The sequence below is a fragment of the Camellia sinensis genome, chromosome 8 (genome assembly GCF_055761805.1).
Source record: "Camellia sinensis isolate YWXY chromosome 8, ASM5576180v1, whole genome shotgun sequence".
Lineage (NCBI taxonomy): Eukaryota > Viridiplantae > Streptophyta > Magnoliopsida > Ericales > Theaceae > Camellia > Camellia sinensis.
Window position 1 is genome coordinate 69,916,446 of NC_138968.1, and position 19,633 is coordinate 69,936,078.

The following is a 19,633-nucleotide window of genomic DNA, read 5'->3' on the forward strand; positions in this document are numbered from 1 at the left end:
GTTCTATGTGTTAAGTTTTGTTGACATCCGACACTGTTTGACCAATTTAGTATGTCAACCGGTTCGAGAAAAAAAGTTTCTAAAAGATAAGTTTTTCACAAATAGAAATTAGGCTCTAGATTCAAAACCGGAAATCGGTTTTGAGACTTGTCTTTTCCTACAAGTCATTTGTTTCTAGTTAGTTGTGTGTGTCAAGTTTCGTTGACATTCGATGCTGTTTAACCATTCTAGTGTGTTAACCGGTTCAGAAAACAAAAATTAAAAGTACTTCAGTTATTTTTGCCTCAAAAGCTGTATCAACACTCTAGAAAACTTTCAAAAAAAATAAAAAAAAATAAAATAAACTATTAAGTAGCTCCGTAAGCTAAACCAAACAACCCCTAAATCAACGAACCTTATAACCTTTTGGAGCAGAAGTAAGGACATAGACAGTGAGGTAACCGTTAGTTAGCCCCAAGAAGGATGAGAGCAATATCATCCAGCCCTGGCTGCCATTTTTGGATGTGAAATAGAATGTTGGAATAAGTTTTAAGAAAATACAAATGGCAATTGGTCAGCCAACTTAGGTTAATAGATTTTCAATCTATTCTTGAAAAACATTGTCATCTAAAACAATTACCATAGTATTCCTAATTCAAGTGTAAAAATTGTGACTCAGTGCACCCATAAGGAATCCAAGTAAAATTAGAAAGGTAGTGAAACATAGAAAATGAAAAATGGCACGTGCGGATTTGAAGTCTTGGGGTAATAACCTTAAGGTTATGGCTTCAAATCTTGGGGCCACTATTTTGTACATTATGCCAAAGGTTAGGTGTGTACTCAATCTTTCCCCTCCCAAACATACATTAATGTGTACTAATTGGGCGTTGTTTTTATATATAGTTCTTTCATTGATATGTAGAAGAAAAAATAAGAAATATTTCTTAAAATGATTGATGTTACCAAAACACCAGAAGCCATATCCCATGGTTTTAGATGATATTCCCAATATGCTTCTACAATTCCCAAAGCAACATGGCACATATCCACTGCAGCAGCACCAAGCCTTCTCACGCCCTACACATATAAATGTCAAAATAGAGAGAGAGATTACAAAGACTTGAAACACAAAATCTTCCACCTCTATCTATGATGTAAGAAGTAAAACAAGTTATCAGTAAAGGAAGTGAAAGAAAATGGTTATTACCCGACTGACATTAGTAAATTCTTTGAATAACTCTATATTGGTACTCTATGCATCGTCATGTTCATACCCAAATCCAGTAACTAGAAGTGATTGCTCCACCTAAGAAAACCAGTGAAAAAAGGTGAGTGTAGACACCCTAATTTTGACCGACCTTAAGACTCAGACGTCACCAACTGAGTGCTCGGTGATGTTGCATATTGTGCTCGTTCTGAGGTTGCGGAGTCTCGGCTGCGAGCCTCGCCCCCGGACTTCGGGGCTCTTTTGTGCTTTGCCCCGGTTTGCGAATCAGGTCCTATTTTCTCTGTTTTCTCTTCCCGAAGGGAGGGAGAGGTCTCGTAAACCATCTCTCAGTGGCTGTAGGCTACGTTTCGTGGTCGTAGGCCATTTTTCCCGTTTGGAGCCCAGTTTTCGATTTTCAGAGCCGTCGGCCATGTGCCTTGGTTCGGGACCGCTTAATTACTTCCGTTTGCTCCGGCTTTTGGTACACACTTTATTTCCTCCCTTTAGAGGGACACTGTAGCCCGGGAGACCACCTTCATGGTCATACGCCACTTGCGGTGCCTAACAGCCTGTTTTCGGGGCCTCAGACTGCGCGTTTTGGCCCCCGAACCCTCGTTTTGCATCCGTCTTGGTCCATTTTAGGTAGGGATGCTATTTTCATTGTTAGGGAGGTGGCAGTATGATGGGAGACCACCTTTTCTCCTTGGAAACCAATTTTCTCTTTTTCTCTCTCCTAAAGCCGGTTTTTCGCACGGAAAGCTGGTTTTTCTCACTTTTGAGCCACAATTTATCGCTTTTCATACCACCATTAGGTTGCGCTCATCTGGGAGGCCACCAATATGGGTAGGCCGACCAGTAATTCTTCTTAACCCTTTTGAACCTTACTAAAAAGCTGGTTTTTCTGTCTCCTAGGTCACATTTTCTGATTTTCCACCATACGGCTATGTTGCACTCATCTGGGAGGCCACCAATCTGGGGTGGCCGACTAGCATTTCACCTTGAACCTTTTGACCCCTGGTCGGCCGACCAGGGGGAGTGGCCGGCCGGCCACCTTAGCTGGTCGGCCAGCTTTTTGCTTTTTGCTCTTCTCAAGTGCAACACAGCTGTGCCAGCTGTGAAGCATTTGACCCACTGTCCTAGACTTTGACCATCTTTTTGATCCTTTTTAGTTGGTTTTGACCCCCTTGCTTAGCTTCTTGGAGAAGCTTGACCCTTTTGGTTAAGCTTCTTTGAGAAGCTTTGAACCCCTCTTAAGGCTTCTCCAAGAAGCCTTGGCTCTTCTCCTCTATAAAACCAACACTCCCCCTTCATTTGCAAGGGTTAGAAAATTTAGCCAAGGCATATACACTCCACCCTCCATAGCCTTCTTCTTCAAAGCTCCAAACCCTAATATTCTTGCACCATTTGCACTACACCTCATAGCCTACCACCTCCACCATCCATCCAAGCATCTTGGAGCTGATTTTCAAAAGTTGAAGAACTCCTTCCTTGGTCTAGAAGCTGCTGGAGTCATTGTCTACAAGGGTGAGTCTCTATTTTCCCTATTTTTGCATTATTTTGCTCCATTGATTAGCCTTATTTGCAAGCATTTATGGACTTTGTCATAAATTGAAAAGTATCTTATTTTGAGCTTCTCTTGGAGTTTAATTAAGAACACTTTTCTGTTTGAGGCCATCTACCTCCTTGTATGCTCTATCCCTCTTCGTAGGCTTATTTTGCATCATATCTTAGCCCTACTTGTGAGCATTTTCGAGATTTTCCATAAACTAGAAAAAGTCTTGTTTTGATCTTCTAAACATGTTTTTTTTAGGACTCTTTTCTGTTTGGGGTCATCTTCCCCCTTTCATGCTTCATTTCCTCATGTTTTGAGCCTTGCATTTGAGCATTTGCATTGGCCTTGGTTTGGCCTTTTAGCCACTAAAATCCAGTGGATTTTCAGTGGCTTAGATGTGTTTTTGAGCTTCAAAATCAGAGAGGGGTGACCCTCTCACCCCTTGTTCTCTTTACTAGCATTGTTGGCCTTCCAAAGGGGCTCCATCTTGCATGTTTTGAAGTCACATTTCAGGCCCTATTTTGTGAGTTTTAAGGTCTGCCTTGACTCTGTCCAGAGCCCCTTTGGCCATATTTTATGTCTATGATGCATGTGTAGAACAATCCCATTCAAGGCCTTTCAAAGGGACCTTTCATTGCATGCTTCCTAGACCAATTTCAGGCTCTTTTTGGTGGGTTTTAGGGCTGTCATAACTCATTTCTAGAGGTGGTTTTTCCCTTTTGTTTGTCTATCATGTATGTGTAGAACAACCCCTTGCATGGCTTTCCAAAGGGGGTCATCATTCTTGCATGTGTTGACTGAGTTGCAGTGGTTATTTGGGCATATTTTAGCATGAAATACTTTTGTTTTTAGCTGGTTGGATGAGCCCTCATATGCTTCATATAGTTGTAGAACAACTCAGGGTTCACTAGCTTTCTTTGCATGCTCTATAGGCCATTGATTCTAGCATATTTTGGCTATGCCTTAAACTGATAATGTGCTTATTTTGGACTGCCCTAGCTCTGTTTTTGGGTCTTGTGGTCGAATGATGTTAGTTTTGCATGCTTGTAGTTCAAGGTCCATGCTTAGCTTTGAGTTTTGAGATCCATTCCATGCATATACTGAGGTATTTTCATGCCTTGGGATCATTTTTCATCAAATTTCAGAGCTTATACGAATGCCATGTTGCCATGTTTTCATCTCTTTAAATGCGTTTGAGAGTCGGGCTTGTATGCCTCATTTACCGACCATTGAATGAGCTCCATTTCGTTGCATTCTGAGCCATCATTTTAGGCCATCTCACCACTGTTTCAGACCTGCCTAGGGTCTGTTTGGGGTTGGTTTTTCCTTTGGTGCATTGCTTTGGGTACCTCTAGTGTAACGCACTTCACTAGTTTCGGTACCCGGGCGCCCTAGCTTGCATTGTGTGCCATATTTGCATGTTTCGGGACCATATTTCATGCTATTTTAGAGCTGTAATTTATGCTATTCCATGTCATGTTTCATCCTTGCCATGCTTTGGTAGACTGGCATTCCATGCCTTAGGTTCGGTCCTTGGTATTCGTGCATGCGTGCACACATTTCGGTTGTCTCATTTTCATCTAATGGCCACTGATGTGAGTGTGGCTGAGGTCCACTCATGTTGGTGTAAGTCCATCATGCATTGTGTATGCCATTTCGGTCCATAGCATTGTGTATGCTGAGTTGCATGTTAGAGCATTGTGTATGCTAGGTTGTATGTTAGTCGCATTGTGTATGCCATCTCATTTGCATCGTGTTTGAGACAGGAGTTAGCCCAAGCACGGGAAACGAGGAACGTTTCGTACTCTGAGTGACGGAACGTGTCTCAATTCCCGGTCGCCGACACTCCGGATTACCTATGATGGAATTTAGGTCTTGTTATGTTTATACGTGCATTCATTTCACATCGAGTCGTGAAATTTGCCCCCTCGGCCATCATGCACCGAGATGGGTGATTGGTGGCACGAGGATCGAGGACTACACTCCCTGAAGAGTAGTCATGCATACATATGTGAAAATACTTTGCCCTGCCCCTTTCTTGCTCTCTGTTGCAGCAAATCAGAAATCAACAGCCTTCTGGAGCTTCGCACAACATTCCGGAATTAAGTGTAAACAGAGGCGAATCGGGGCATCGCAATGGATTTCCGCGCCAAGCAACTCAAGCATGCATCTTTCATCATTCGGAACAGAGCCGAGGCGGTCCATAGTTTGCATGCTAATTTACTTGCTTTCCTAGTTAAACTGTTAATTAATTAGGGTTTTGTACTTATTCGGACTGTAATTATTATTCGGACTGTATTATTTATTCGGACCCTCCGAGTGAGGGCACAATTGTAATAAGTGTGCGTGCGTGTGATGTATGTCTTCCAACCCCATGTCTTTCTCCCTTTTATTTACCCGTTTATGATGGTTAGATTACGGCATGTTTCAATTAGCATACTTATGCTTGCATGTTCGCATCATTCATCTGTATTAGATGCACCGGGCTCGGTGCATCATACTAACTGCATTGTATTTCAATTCTGAGTTGAATAATTGTTAGTTGTAGCATTTCACATGCCATCCTTAGAATAGCCGAGCCTACTATAGTTGCATTTTGCATGTGTTGCATTAAGTATTTCTGTATATTTAGGATCTTGCATTGATTTCTAACTAGTTTTTGTTTTGGCTTGGAGTACTCGGTAAGTGTTTATGCTTTAGAATCCCCGCATGTGTGTGAGTGACTGCCATGATAGCATGCTTATCATGAGGCTAATTGCTTATGTGATATACCTGCCTGAATGCCTGTGGGTGAAGGTTGGGTTATTTGGATTGGAACAATTCATCAATTGTGAGTTTTAAGCCCACTTGAGAGTGGCAAATCATCATGTTTTCTAAGCCCACCTGAGAGTGGCAAATCCATATTTTAACCTACTTGCGAGTAGCAAACCGTTTTCAAAACAAACATGAGATGTTTCGTTCCAATTCAGGCAATCCAGTCTATACTTGTATGCTGTGCGCATCACATAGTAAATCTAGGCTAATAACCGGAATAAGAACGCATAATGTTTTCAAAACTAGATATCATGGTTAGTAGAGGCCGATCTTTGATTTGGCGAGCTGGGGTGCTCACGAAGTGACCTTTCCAATCGTACCCAAGTTCCCGAGCCGAGGCAACTTTGGTGATGACGGACACGTGGCCTTAGGCAAACTAGTCAAGATTTTCTAAATTTCCCAAAATAAAATATTTAGGTGGCGACTCTGTATCTGGTAAAGTAGTCCATGTTTGGCACTTCTTTCAAAGAATCTGTTTTCAAAAACGATTTACCGGATTTGGACTCTTTTATGATTTCGTTGGTCTTGCATTGCACTCTGTGAGATTAGATACAGGACCGTGACATTGAGTCCTGAACTGTAGTGAGCCCAATGAACAAAACGGGGGGGAGGGGGGGGAGGGGATTTCCCTCCCGGGACGTTCAGGGACGTCTACAGTTTCTGGTAACTCTGCTGGGGACTTAGAGAACTTGACTCGAACTCATGATATCTGGTTTTGACTACGCGTATGTGTTTCTTGCATTGCATTTGCATTGGTGCGCCTAGGACACCGTGTTTGCTGTATGTTATTCCTGAACGGTTTGTCGGAGGCTCGCTTTGCGAAGCGCGCCATAAGGTTGACCGGTTACAGGCTCTGCCACGACGGGAACACAAACCCCAGTTTTACCGAGGCACCCTTTCGACCATTCGACCTAGTGCATATTCGGAATCCATAGTGACCATTCTAAACTCGGACAGGTTGCTTACCCGATCATAGGTTGTTTGAAACCGCTGTGTGCATAGTGAAACCCTTGTTCCTGACAAAATAGGACAGGGAAACCCTACCCCAACATAGGGGTGTTTTGGCTCTCACTCGTTTGTTATGTGCTTTTAGAGTGCGTCTCTGTACGAATGCATGTATCAGTTTACAAGTTTGGGCATCAGGCATGCGGACGCCAGTTCAGTATCATGGGTATCAGGCCTGCGGGCACCAGTTCAGTATTTTGGGAATCAGTTATCTGCGGGTATCAGATTTAGCTTCAGGGACAGTGATTTGGGAATAATGATCAGTCTTTGAGAACAGTGTATCAATTGCATGATAATTATACCCGACTGTGTGTTGTGTTTATTTACGCTGTTATGCTGTCCGTTTGTCTGCTCGTTTATTTTCTTATTATTGCTTTATTTATCTTTTTGCTAGGGGTAGTTTAGCACAATTGCTTCAGACCAAGCAGATATTCCCCAAGCACTCTGGACAAGAGGTCGCCGACTCCATCGATTTGAGGATCTGGTCGATGGAAAACCAGTGTATCATTCCCTACCCCCGATTATTAGACGGAGGTCAAGAAGACGCAGTGTATCCGAGCAGAGGTTGCCAGAGCAGTGGATTACCCCATCAGTGGACAGTCGGACTGAGATCTCAATTGTTGCTATAGAGATAGACCTGCCAGTAGTTTAGACAAATCAGGGCAGTATGGCAGGACCGACAGGAGTTGAAAAAATGATGCGCCAGATGCAGAAGACCATGAGAGCCATGCAGCAGGACGCTGTTCGCCGGGATGAGTTTGCCAAACAACAAGCCGAGATCATGGCCCAGCAGGCAGAATTAATTGCCAGGTTACAACAACAAACCGGGGCATCTACTTCACACCCAGCCCCTCTCCCACCAGGAATTCCAGGACCCGGGGAGGCACCAAATGTCCTGGTAGATACGGACATCCCGATGAGGCCGGCTCCACCCCCGATTCTACCACAGTTATCCAAGGCACCTACGCCTGTCAATCAACCGGACTCTCCCTTTGAGTTCGAGGTAGACCATACAACATTGAAATTGAGCAAGCTCGAGAAGTTGTTCAAGAAATCCCAGGGGGTGAAGTCCATCCCAGACATCGAGGACGGATATACCGATGTGGCTGTGAAGCTGCCAGATAGATTCAAGATGCCACAAATTGACCGTTTTGATGGATCCGGGGATCCCATGGTCCATCTTCGGTTGTTCTCAGATATACTGCGACCGATGGGCCTCACCAGACCACAGAAGCTTTCACTATTCGGCTGGACCTTGTCAGGTGTGATCGCTATCTGGTATGCAAAATTAGAAGATGATGTTAAGCGGAACTGGGACGAGATGGCCAAGGCTTCCATTGCATAATACTCCTATAACACTCAAATTGAGATTTCAACCAGTGATCTTGAGACAATAAGGCAAGAGCCTAAGGAGAGCTTTTCGGATTTTGTGGCCCAATGGAGGGCGAATGCCTCAATGATGACCTTAAGGCCTATAGATAAAGATCAAATCCGGATGACTGTGCGCAATCTCTAGCCAAAACTGATGCAAAAAATGATTGTGCTCCCCTTCCTTACCTTTTCAGATTTGCATGAGATGGGTACAAATAGAGGATGCTATGAAACAAGGTCTGATTGACCAAGATAAAGAGCAACCCTGAAGAACCTTCAACCACAACAACAACACAGGCACCAGCAATGTCGCAAATGCTATAGCTTCAGAAGTAAGCATGGTCACCACCATTCCCCCTCCAAGACCCATGGCAGCTACACCTTTCTCCAGCGCGTCCGGAAGCAACACACAAACCACCAAATTCCAACCCAGAGGCCAAAGAACCTTTACGCCTTTATACATGCCCCTGTCCAAGGCTCTAGGGGTATTAATCAAGAAAGGGCACTTAAAGCCCCTGGAGCCGAGGCCATTGCCAAATCCACTCCCTCCCTCTCATAACCCAACAAAATACTGCGCATATCACCAACAACATGGTCACGACACTGACCAATGTTTTAGATTGCGTCATGAGATTCAAGATCTCGTTGACAAGCAAGTGATTGTGCCTCTAGAAAAACCCAATGTTACAACAAACCCTCTCCCACCGCACAACCAAGCTCCACCTCCCAAAAGAATCAACTTTATCCAGACTGGGGGTCGTGTCTTACGATTCCAGCATATATATTACCCCAACCCACCTACCCAAGCCAGAGGTGCTCCTTCCTGACTGCACTGGCTTGTGCATGTTGGACATCTCTAGAGCCCAACCCAAACCATTGGTGGTGACTATCGAAGACAGAACAGGGGAGATTCCAGGGGAGAATGGGATTGCTGAGCCAGGATCTGAGGAATCTGACAATTTTGCTGAGGAAGTATATAGTCCGAGTGACTACATTCTATCAGTGGGCCAGGTTGGACCGAACTTTGAACTACCGGCGGGGGTGGAGCTTTGTATGATTCAGGGGGATGAATCTGGTCAGAGGATAGATCACCTGGTAGCTGTGGAAGAGGACTTTGCTAACCTCCAATTTTTCAATGAACAAGAGCCAGAGGGCATGGTAGTCAACTAGTCAGATTTTGAGGAGTCAGCAGAGGTTACCGAGTGGCTTGATGACCTGCCAGACGTTGTCGACGAAGCTCACTTGGAATGGGGCCCCGCAGGGGCAAGAATATCAATTGTGGCCGGAAGGATCGGAAATCAGAATGAATAGCCGGAGAGCGCCGGTGCTAAGAATTTCGCTCAAGACTTGGGCATTGTGAATGCGGGAATTGTTGAACAGCCAGCTGTACTGACGCAGTTGGAACAAGAAAGGTTTGAGGATTCTGAGAGAATCAGGAAAGCTAAGGGCCCTAAGGGGACTGAAAGTGTTGTGTGCATAAGGATAGAGAATGCTGCGAGCATGTGGACGGAGAGTACTGCAGGTGCAATTGTGCCAGGGCCAGACAAGTGTCTGTTGGCTGCCGACGGAATGTGGTAGGAGGATGATGATTTATGTCTTGCCCACATGGATGAGGATTGGGGGAGCAATCAGCCAGATGATACCTGGTATATCGGCAAAGTCGATCATATGACCAGGAGCGGACGGTATTTCAAGCCCCCGCACCTAGACCAGCCAGAGGCATCTGGGAAAGATAAGGAGGCAGAGAAGCAGAAAGAGAAGCAACTCGAAGAAGTGGCTGTACTGAAGTAGTTGAAAAAGATACAGGCAGACATCTCCATCTGGGGACTGTTTATGGCATCGCGAGTGCATCGACAAGCTATCTTATCGGCCATGGACAAGGCCAAGCTCTCAATAGACACCACGCCCGAACAGCTGGTGGGCCTAGTTTTTTTGGGAGGAGCTACCCCGATGCTGACCTTTTCTGACAAAGAACTGCCACCTAAGCGTGCGAACCATAACAAGCCACTCTATATCTCCGTGGAGTGCAGAAACAAATGGATACACGTGGTGCTTGTTGACACAGGGTCCGCCATCAATGTGTGTCCAGCAAGGACTGCCTATGCAATCGGTTTGAAGACCGTGGACTTTGTGCCAACAGCCTAGGTGATTCGGGCATACGACAACACAAGCAGAGAAGTCATGGGGACAGTGAAAATTCAGACCAAGGTTGGGTCGGGGCAACATGAAATTGACTTTCACATCCTAGAGGTTCCCGCCACTTTTAATCTACTCTTGGGGCGGCCGTGGCTGCATCAAGTGAAGGCAGTTTCTTCTACCTTGCATCAGATGGTGAAATACCCCCATGGAAAGGGAGTAGCCATTGTTTTTGGGAATTCATCGATCCATCCACCGCCGGAAGTTTCTACGCCAGTTTTGGAAATTGAGCACGGTATGGAGGATGTGTTCTTATCCGGTTTTACCCTAGCTGAGGCCCGGGTCGTGCAGAACATCTTAGCTGTTAATGAGGGGGGGTGTATGTCAGTGCTCAATCGGTATACCTCATGAACAAGCTTCAACACATCCCCGGGATAGGATTGGGAAAGAGCGGCCGGAAGGTCGTCACAGCATTGGCCGAGGTGCCACACAACCCACATACCTTTGGCTTGGGTTATCTGCCCACCAAAGAGGATTGGATAAGGAAGGGTAAGGAGATGGCTGGGAGAGCCAGAGCGAAGAAGGCGGGGAAGCCTTTTGACTTAATGCACCGGCCCATTCAGGGTACCCTAAACGGACGCTTCGTCCGGGAGGGGGAGGATTTTCCGTTTTGTGGCTTTCCAGAGCCGTGGCTGAACGCGAAGAGGAAGCGCGTGCCAGGTTTTGAGATTTTCTTTGACCTACAGTTATCTGGGGATGACATTACCGAAGATCAGATAGACCCATTAGCTGAGGTTGAGCAGAGCAAGAAAGTGGAGTCTGAGGACGCCGAAAGTGAAATGGGGGTAGCGCTGGCGTGTCTACTTTCAGATCCTCCGATCAAACAAAAGTGCTTGGGGGATAACTTCTCGGTATGCGTGATCGGAAATGAAACGGCTGCAGGCCTACCAGCAAACATTTTGGATGCATCTATCGCACCCTCTCTCATCTGGCATTATGAAGAAGGATTTTTGTTAAGCAGCACCGGGTCAGGTAGTGAGCCGGAATCTGATTCCACCGAGTCTGTTGAGTCGGAATCAGGTTCCAGCTCGACTGAGTCTGAGGCTGGTATTCCTGGGGATGATAACCCGGATACCACAGTCCTGTCCAGGTCGTCTTTTTCTTTCTCTTTTGAGTCTATTGTAACCGAAGAATCAGACGATTTGGATATGCTTAATGAGAATGATGTGGCTTTGGTTTCTGAGTACTTTTCTGTGCCCTTGATTTATTGCATTAACTCAAACTTTCAAAATTTTGATGAATACGACGAGGAAGAAATTCCTCCGGTTTTGCAACGCTTAATTGAACAAGAGCAAGAAAGATTTGTTAAACTCTTAATGGATGAAATCACTACTGTGAACATTGGTACTGAGGAGGACCCGTGGCTGATCCAGATCGGGTCCACGTTGTCTTCGGAGGAACGCGAGTGCTTAGTCGCTTTATTAAAAGATTTCAAAGATATTTTCGCGTGGTCCTACGAAGACATGCTTGGAATTGATCCTAAGATTGTACAGCATCGGATCCCTCTTGACCCTGAGGCCCGACCCATTAAATAAAAACTCAGAAGGATCCGCCCGGACTGGGCTCTCAAGATTAAGGAAGAGGTTACCAAGCAAATTGACGTAAGTTTCCTGCTGGTATCTGAATACCCGACTTGGTTGGCCAACATTGTTCTAGTGACGAGGAAGGATGGTAGGATCCGGGTATGCGTGGATTTCAGGGACTTGAATAGAGCTAGTCCGAAGGACGACTTCCCCTTGCCGCATATCGATGAGTTAGTGGACTTCACAGTGAGGCATGCTTTGCTTTCGTTCATGGATGGCTTCTCAAGCTATAATCAGATAGTGATGGCACCTGAAGACCGGGAAAAGACTGCATTCACCACCCCGTGGGGGGATCTACTGCTACAGAGTGATGTCATTTGGGCTAAAGAACGCTGGAGCTACATATCAACGGGCCGCAACCACAATATTGCATGACATGATCCACAAAGAGGTTGAGGTATATGTGGACGACATGATTGCCAAGTCCAAAGAAAGAGGCGGCCACTACACCGCCTTGCAAAAGTTCTTTCAAAGGATCAGAGAATTTCGGTTGCAGCTGAATCCTCAGAATTGTACATTCGGTGTTACAGCGGGAAAAATGCTGGGGTTTCTGATTACACAGAGAGGTATCGAAGTCGACCCTTCCAAAATCAAGGCCATCTTAGAAATGCCACCACCAAGGACTGAAAAGGAGGTGCGAGGCTTTCTGGGTAAAGTGCAATTCATAAGACGGTTTATCTCAAAATTAACCTTGACTTGTGAACCACTTTTTGGTCTCTTGAAGAAAGGAAAGAAATTCCAGTGGGACGGCCGATGCCAAGCTGCTTTTGAACAGATCAAGGAATATTTACAGAACCCACCCGTGTTGTCACCGCCAGAGTCGGGGAGACCGTTGATATTGTACCTTTCAGTAACTGAGACCACAATGGCCTGCATGTTCGCGCAGGAATCAGAGGACAAAGTGGAGAGGGCCATCTACTATCTGAGCAAGAAGATGCTAGAGTATGAGACCCGCTACACACCATTGGAGAAGGCTTGCTTAGCCTTGGTATGGGCTACCAGGAAGCTGCGGCACTACCTGTTAGCTCACTCCGTAATGTTGGTTTCACGTCTAGATCCCATCAAATATCTCTTCGAGAAACCGGCACTTACGGGTAGGCTAGCTCGTTGGTTGCTGTTGCTTTCCGAATTCGGTCTGAAATATGTGACGCGCAAGTCAGTCAAGGGAAGAGCAGTAGCAGAATTCTTAGCCGATCATCCAGTGGAAGGAGATGAAGCAGTTGAGTACTTATTTCCAGATGAGGCCATTTTGCATGTCGACGACGAGTTTTGGACGATGTATTTTGACGGAGCGGCCAACCTGTACGGGTATGGGATAGGAGTGTTGCTGATAGCACCCAACAATTTCCGTATCCCTCTAGCCTTCAAACTCCAGTTCCAAGTGTCGAACAACGAAGCAGAATATGAGGCATGCATTGCCGGTCTAGAAGCAGCTCTGGAACTAGAGGCAAAACGGTTGGACGTCATCGGGGACTCAAATCTTGTTGTGTCTCAAGCAAAAGGAGACTGGAAAGTCAAAGAAGAAAAGATGATAATGTATCATCAAACCTTGGACCTGCTGATTCCTCGGTTTGAAAAGCTAAACTTCACTCATCTACTAAGAGAAAACAACAGGTTCGCAGATTCAATAGCAACTCTATCCTCCATGGTAGACATCTCGTTTGGAGTCCGAATGCGTCCAGTCATTATCGACCAGAAATTTGTGCCGGCTTACGAGTCAATTGCTGCTATAGATGAGGTTCAAGATGAGAACCCCTGGTATTACGATATTTGGAATTTCTTAGAGAAAGAGGCGTATCCACCAGGGGAAATGCCAAGGATAAAAGGGCAATCAGAAGAATGGCCGTTCAGTTCATCATCTGTGGAGGTAAATTGTATAAGAGAGGTCATCTGGGAATGCATAAGCTGTGCGTTGAAACTGAAGAATCAAAACGCCTAATGGGGCCATCCACGGAGGGGAATGCGGTGTGCATATGAACGGGGTAATGCTGGCACGGAAAATTCTCAGACAGGGTTACTACTGGTCCACCATGGAGGAGGATTGTATCGGTTTTGTTTGGCGTTGCCACAAATGTCAGATCCATGCAAATCGCATGAACATCCCGCCGTCGAAGCTGTACAATATGACTTCGCTATGGCCATTTTCAGTTTGGGGAATCGATGTGATTAGGGCTGTTACCCCAAAGGGGTCTAATGGATATGAGTTCATCCTGGTCGCGATAGATTATTTCACGAAGTGGGTTGAGGCCCAATCCTATGCGGTGTTGAAGGTGTCACATGTTGCAAAATTCATCAGAAACAACATCATCTATCGTTATGGGGTCCCAAACAAGGTCATTTTAGATAATGGTTCCCACTTCAAGAAGGAAGTGATTGACTTGTTGGAGAAATACAACGTGACTTTTCATAAGTCGTCTACATACCGGCCGCAAACCAATGGAGCGGTCGAGGCCGCCAACAAGAATATCAAACACATATTGCAGAAGATGGTAGAAACCTACCTGGATTGGCCAGACAAGCTGCCGTTTGCTCTGTGGGGCTACCAGACTTCAATTAGAGCTTCTACTGGGGTGACTCCGTATTCATTAGTTTATGGGATAGAGGCCGTTCTACCTATTGAAATTGAGGTTCTGTCTTTGCGAGTGCTGACTGGGTGTCAGATAGCCGAAGCAGATTGGCAACAGAGCAGATTTGAAGAACGCATGCTTTTTGACGAGCGCAGACTGAAAGCACTGTACCATGTTCAAGGCTATCAGCGCAGAATTGCAAGGGCTTTTAACAAGAAAGTTAAGTCCAAGAATCTAAAAGAAGGAGATTTGGTGCTCAAGGACAACCGAGCTCCTATCCACGATCCAAGGGGCAAGTTCAGACCCAATTGGACTGGTCCCTACATCATTAAGTCTATTTGGTCAGGTGGAGCTGTGGTTCTGATGGACCTAGATGGCCTAGAGTTCTCCCAAACGATCAATATGGACAAGTTGAAGAAATATTACCCCTGAGAGGCTCGCTAGGCCGAAAAACCGAGAGGGCGACCTAGGCAAAAGTTAGAGCGTGAAAAATTTGAAACTATAAAAACTGAGCTCGCAAGGTTGAAAACCCGCAAAGGGCGGCCTTGGAAAAAGTTAGAGCGTAAAAGGAGAGTGAAAATACTCGAGTGAACCCCAGCCTGAACTACGTAAGGCTTGATTCCCATCTTTGGGATACGTAGGCAACTTCATCCTGAAGTTCAGCCATAAACTTTTCCCTGATCAACTTTGTCCATTTGATCATCTCGGCCATCTTTGTCTATTCAGTATTCAAGAGTTCGGTTATGATCTCCGGTGCAGTGCTCTTCTGACTAGGGGCAACTTTCCGTTACTGCGCAGTGCTGCGGTACTATTCAGACTAGGGGCAACTTTCCAGTTGCTGGGATCCGGGGTTGTGCATCTCAGTGACAGATTTCAGGCATGTCTAGTTCTGATCCATATCGAAAATGGTTTTGAAAAGTTTTAATAAAAGTTGGCTTTGTTCAAAATTAATCTTTTTACAACTTAGACCATTTTTGGACCGAAGCGGAAAATTTTCAGTACCCACAACCTTCAATTTCATTGATTTCAATACAGAGTTCTCCTGCTCTTGCATACAAATTGAAGTTGCTTTCTTATTACAATCATAAAGAAAACTTGAAAGTACGAATAAAGCAATAAATCCAGGGCATAGCTAAGTCAGGTGTTCCTGCGCTCCCTCCCAGAGCTGGTCAAAGCCTCTGATACCAAAGTGGGCCCTTCCTGTGCCTCTTCATTGAGCCAATCCAAGCACTCATCAGACAAAGTGTAACTGAAAGTGGGAGCAGGGGCCAGGAGCTTTCTAGTCCTCCATGCTGTGGCATACCGGGCAAGCTGTGCGCCTCGAACCGGGAATGCAGCAGGATACTCTATCCCATCTGGCGGGCAAGTCTGATCATGTCCGAATTGGCACTGGAACCGGAACGAAAAATAGAAGACACGGTGTGTCATGCCAATCAATTGAATCCCAGGTTGACGGGTCATGTTGTAACTCATCGCCGGCAGATTGAGCCAAGGGCAGCGCCAAGTGATGCGGTTTGCAGACAAATTGCGCATCTAGTTGTACCATCACCCCTCATCAAGGGCATCGACCAGGCGTTGTCGAAAAAAGTAGCCGCGAGCTGAGTATGCGGGGCAAGACTCCACAATCTGTAACTTGTCCATCAACCATACCTGGGGAGGGATTGAAAAATGAGAGAATAAAGAATAGAGAGATGTACGATGAGAGAAAAGTAAGAAAAGGGCTTTGCGAGAAAAACCGAGCCTGAGGGCCGAGTGATGTGAGCAATACATATGTGAGATTGGGTGGGAAACATTACCTGCAATAGTAGTGGGCTCCCCGCAAACCTAGCCGTCTCCCGGCGATGAAAAGCGTCTAAGCCCATCAATGTCTCAGCCAATGTCATAGCAATGCAGCTCTTGCCCTCCTTCAAACCTTGGGCAACCTCGATCAACCGAACACTGGATCCTCCGGAACCTGAGGCAAGTGAGAAATGAGATAGCAAGCATAGGCAAAGCGCGTGTTGCCGATAGCCCTGCCAATGATTGTCGCCGCGGTCACCAACATCAGAAAACCAGCAAACCAAGCTTGGGATGTCTAGCTCCCTATCATGAATCAATGATCGAGCATCATGCAAAGTGAGGCCACACATTTGTCCTAAGGCTTGGACGTGGCCGAATCGGAGTTGAGGCAAGATTTCCTCATTGCGCTCGGACTCCATCAAAACTTGGAAATCCTCGAAAGTAGGACACATCTCCTGCTTGCTAAAGCTAAAGACGTGTGTTACCGGATTCCAAAACCTTGCCGCGGCATAGAGGAAAGGAAGATGCAGCGGAGTACGGCCCAGCATGAATAGTGCGTTCAAGCCGAAGCCCCAGAAGTTTAACTTTTCCGAGCCATCTAGAGAAGCAATCCAACCTGTGAGATTTTGGGTGAGGAACGCCTCCATTTTGATGCAAAACTAAGGTGAAATGAAAGAGCCACAAGGTTGGAGCTTTTAAAGAGGATAAGGCACTGTTAGGGCGACACGTGTCGAAAATTTGGTGGCTGCAAGCTAGGTGGTCGGCCGGCCACCTTTTCTGGCAGGCCGACCACCCCTCTCCCCTCCAATGCAAAAAGCTGGTCGGCCAGCTCCCTTAGGTGGTCGGCCATAGAGAGGAAGATGGCTTTGGTCTTGTTCTAGCTTCTAGAAGAAAGTTCCTAGCATTTCCATGTATTGGGGGTGTTCAAGGTGCGAGTTTTCCTCTGTTTCGGATGCGTTCCGTCACCCATATCGCCCGAAATGCATTTGTTTATCGAGTTGTTGTTAAATCCTACTTATCGAGTTGTTATTTTGCTTATTGAGTTGTTGTTTTGTTTATCGAGTTGTTTAGTTCATCGAGTTATTAAGTTTTGTTGAGCCGTTGAGTCTTGTATATTGAGGTGTTACTCTTTGTTTAATCAACATTGTTGTGTTTCGCTTATCAAGTTGTAAACTTGCTAAGGTTTTGTTCTTTCTTAGTAAGTTAAGTTGCTTTGTTTGTTGCGTCGGTCCACTACCTGACTTGGCAATTTTCAAATGCACAATTCCATTCAATCTCATTTTGTGCAAAATGACGCGATGCGATGCAAGAACATAAAATGCAACACTTTTTGAACAAAAGCTGTTTCATTCCATCATGCTTCCTTTGTTACAACATTTTACAACAAGGGTACAAGTTTTACAGAAAATAAAACTACCTAATAAATGTACAATGTGCTACAACTACTAGTAAAAAAGGTAAATAAAGAAGGGAACAGCTGCATCAATGCTATCAAGCACAGGAGTAAGAGGCCCTCTTCGTCCTCTTCTGAGGAACAGCCTCAGCACCATCATCGTCACCTGAGTCAGAGCTGTCATCCTTGGGATCCTCCTCGGCCTCATCTCCACTTCCGAAACCGGAACCGGAACCACCCTCTCTGTCAGCAGATGTCTCTGACTAGGGATACGCAGGCTCCTCCTCCTCGCTGGACCCCTTCTCTATGACATGCGCTCTGCGTCCGGCTCGTCTGCGAGACGACTCCCCTCTCCCAGCTCCTCGGGAAGGCCCAGATGGCCCAGCCTATGGTCCGGTATGTAGCGGAGGCATCTGAAAAGAAAGAATGCAATATATCAGCCAAAGTATGTATATCAAATGCAGATGCAAGAAAACTACATGAAGTGGGTGCAGGTAGATATAGTACATGAATGTGGTGTGTGTCAGATGTGCTCTACACATACAATTAATCAATGCAGTAAGATGTTCAAGTTCAACATGTCATCAGAAGTATGATAAATGCGATAAAATTAAAGAGTATCTGGAAACCGAGGATGGACAGCTGCGCCTCTCTCCGCAAGACCATGCCCTCGAGCGAGGCCACCAATCCAAGCATCCCGTCCATGTACTCTCTGGGTGGCTGCAAATACAAGCTCAGATCATCAGTGACTGAATGAATGCCTAAGTATCTGGGTGATAAATGAAAAACAGTGGAGCATACCGGTGGTGAGTCAGGGTCACTGACGTATCGGTGATCAGGCATAGGAGACTCTATCGGAATCGGGTAGGAAGTCCCGTATTGCCATCCTGTCAACTTGATCGGGATATCTGGCCATCCAGCGTGATGATAAGTCAGAGCAATCGGGGGGACCAGTCCAGCCCCACCTCTCAACGTACCGGCTCTGCTAGTAGAAGGAGCACCTGCAGCCCGAGCTCGACTCGAAGATGGTATGTCAGCGGACCTCCTCGTGGGAGTACGAACGCCTGCCAACGGGGGCATCAAGTATGTGTGACGGTAGGTCGCGTACTCCTCCTCCTCCTCCAAATGTAGCAATATGTCAGTACCCAGCATGGCACTAGTAACTTCCTAGGGAGTGAGCCTCCCGGTAGTCCGCATATCGACCGGAGGTGCTGAGGGGATATCCTAATGAGGGTAGCCCATCGTCTAGCGCATAAAGTGTTCCCCCAGGAACCAGGCCCTACCAACTGGCCCCTCAAACAGGATCCTATACCGAGAGGCGGCCCATCCTCCAGCAAGCTAAAATCGAAGGTCCCCACCCAAAGGCACCCAAGGCGGCCATGTGATCTGCAAATAACTAATGCATAAGCCGATTAGAAATCGTAGATGTGCAAAATAAATCAAAGGTGAAAGCATGGAGGACTGAGAGTTCTGAATTACCTCTGTCGGCCGCACTATGTCGAAAAACTGCCGTAGGTAGGGGAGAGTCTCCCGGGCCCGCGGCCGGTACTGGCCCTCGAAAACGAGCGAGTAGGGGGTCATGAGGGGCGCCTTTACCACGAGCTCTGGGGCTAGCGTCGGGAAGTACGCAAAAACCCATAACTGCGGAAAACAGGGAAAAAGCCATCAGAATATAGAATGCTGAGTGCAGAATCCGAATACAGAATGCTGAGTGCAGAATGTGAGTACAGAATGTAAAGTGTGCCATGCGTGCAATGTACAGATAATGAAAAGTAGAAATGTAAATCAAGAGGGCAGAAGGTACCTCCCAGGCTCTCCAATAGCCACCAACTATGTTCTCTCGTCCACGGGAGGTCGTGCTCATGTAGCAATAGGGGGTAGCCAAGTCGGCGCCACCCCAGTCATACTAACTGACCTGCAAGAGGTCTACCAGGGCACTCAGCAGATATAGCCCAACGGTGTTCCCCCTATCGGCGAACAGAGTGGTCCCGAAGAGGAACATCAAAAACCCTCGGGTGTACTGTGCTATCTCCTCGGGAGTCTCGGGCTCCCTCTGTCTGAAATATGAAGAAAACCAGGTGTACCGGACTCGGCCCGAGGATCGATCGACGGGTGGGCGAGCTTCTAATAGATAAATCCAGGCGGCCTCCCACTCGTCCATGCCCTCATCATAAGGGATCGCCCAGC

At 46.3% G+C, this 19,633-nt stretch overlaps 1 pseudogene; it reads right to left on the bottom strand.

The window, feature by feature from the left end:
* Window positions 1–746: 746 nt before the first annotated feature.
* LOC114269782 (uncharacterized) overlaps window positions 747–19,633 on the bottom strand; it is a 36,625-nt pseudogene continuing 17,738 nt past the window's right edge.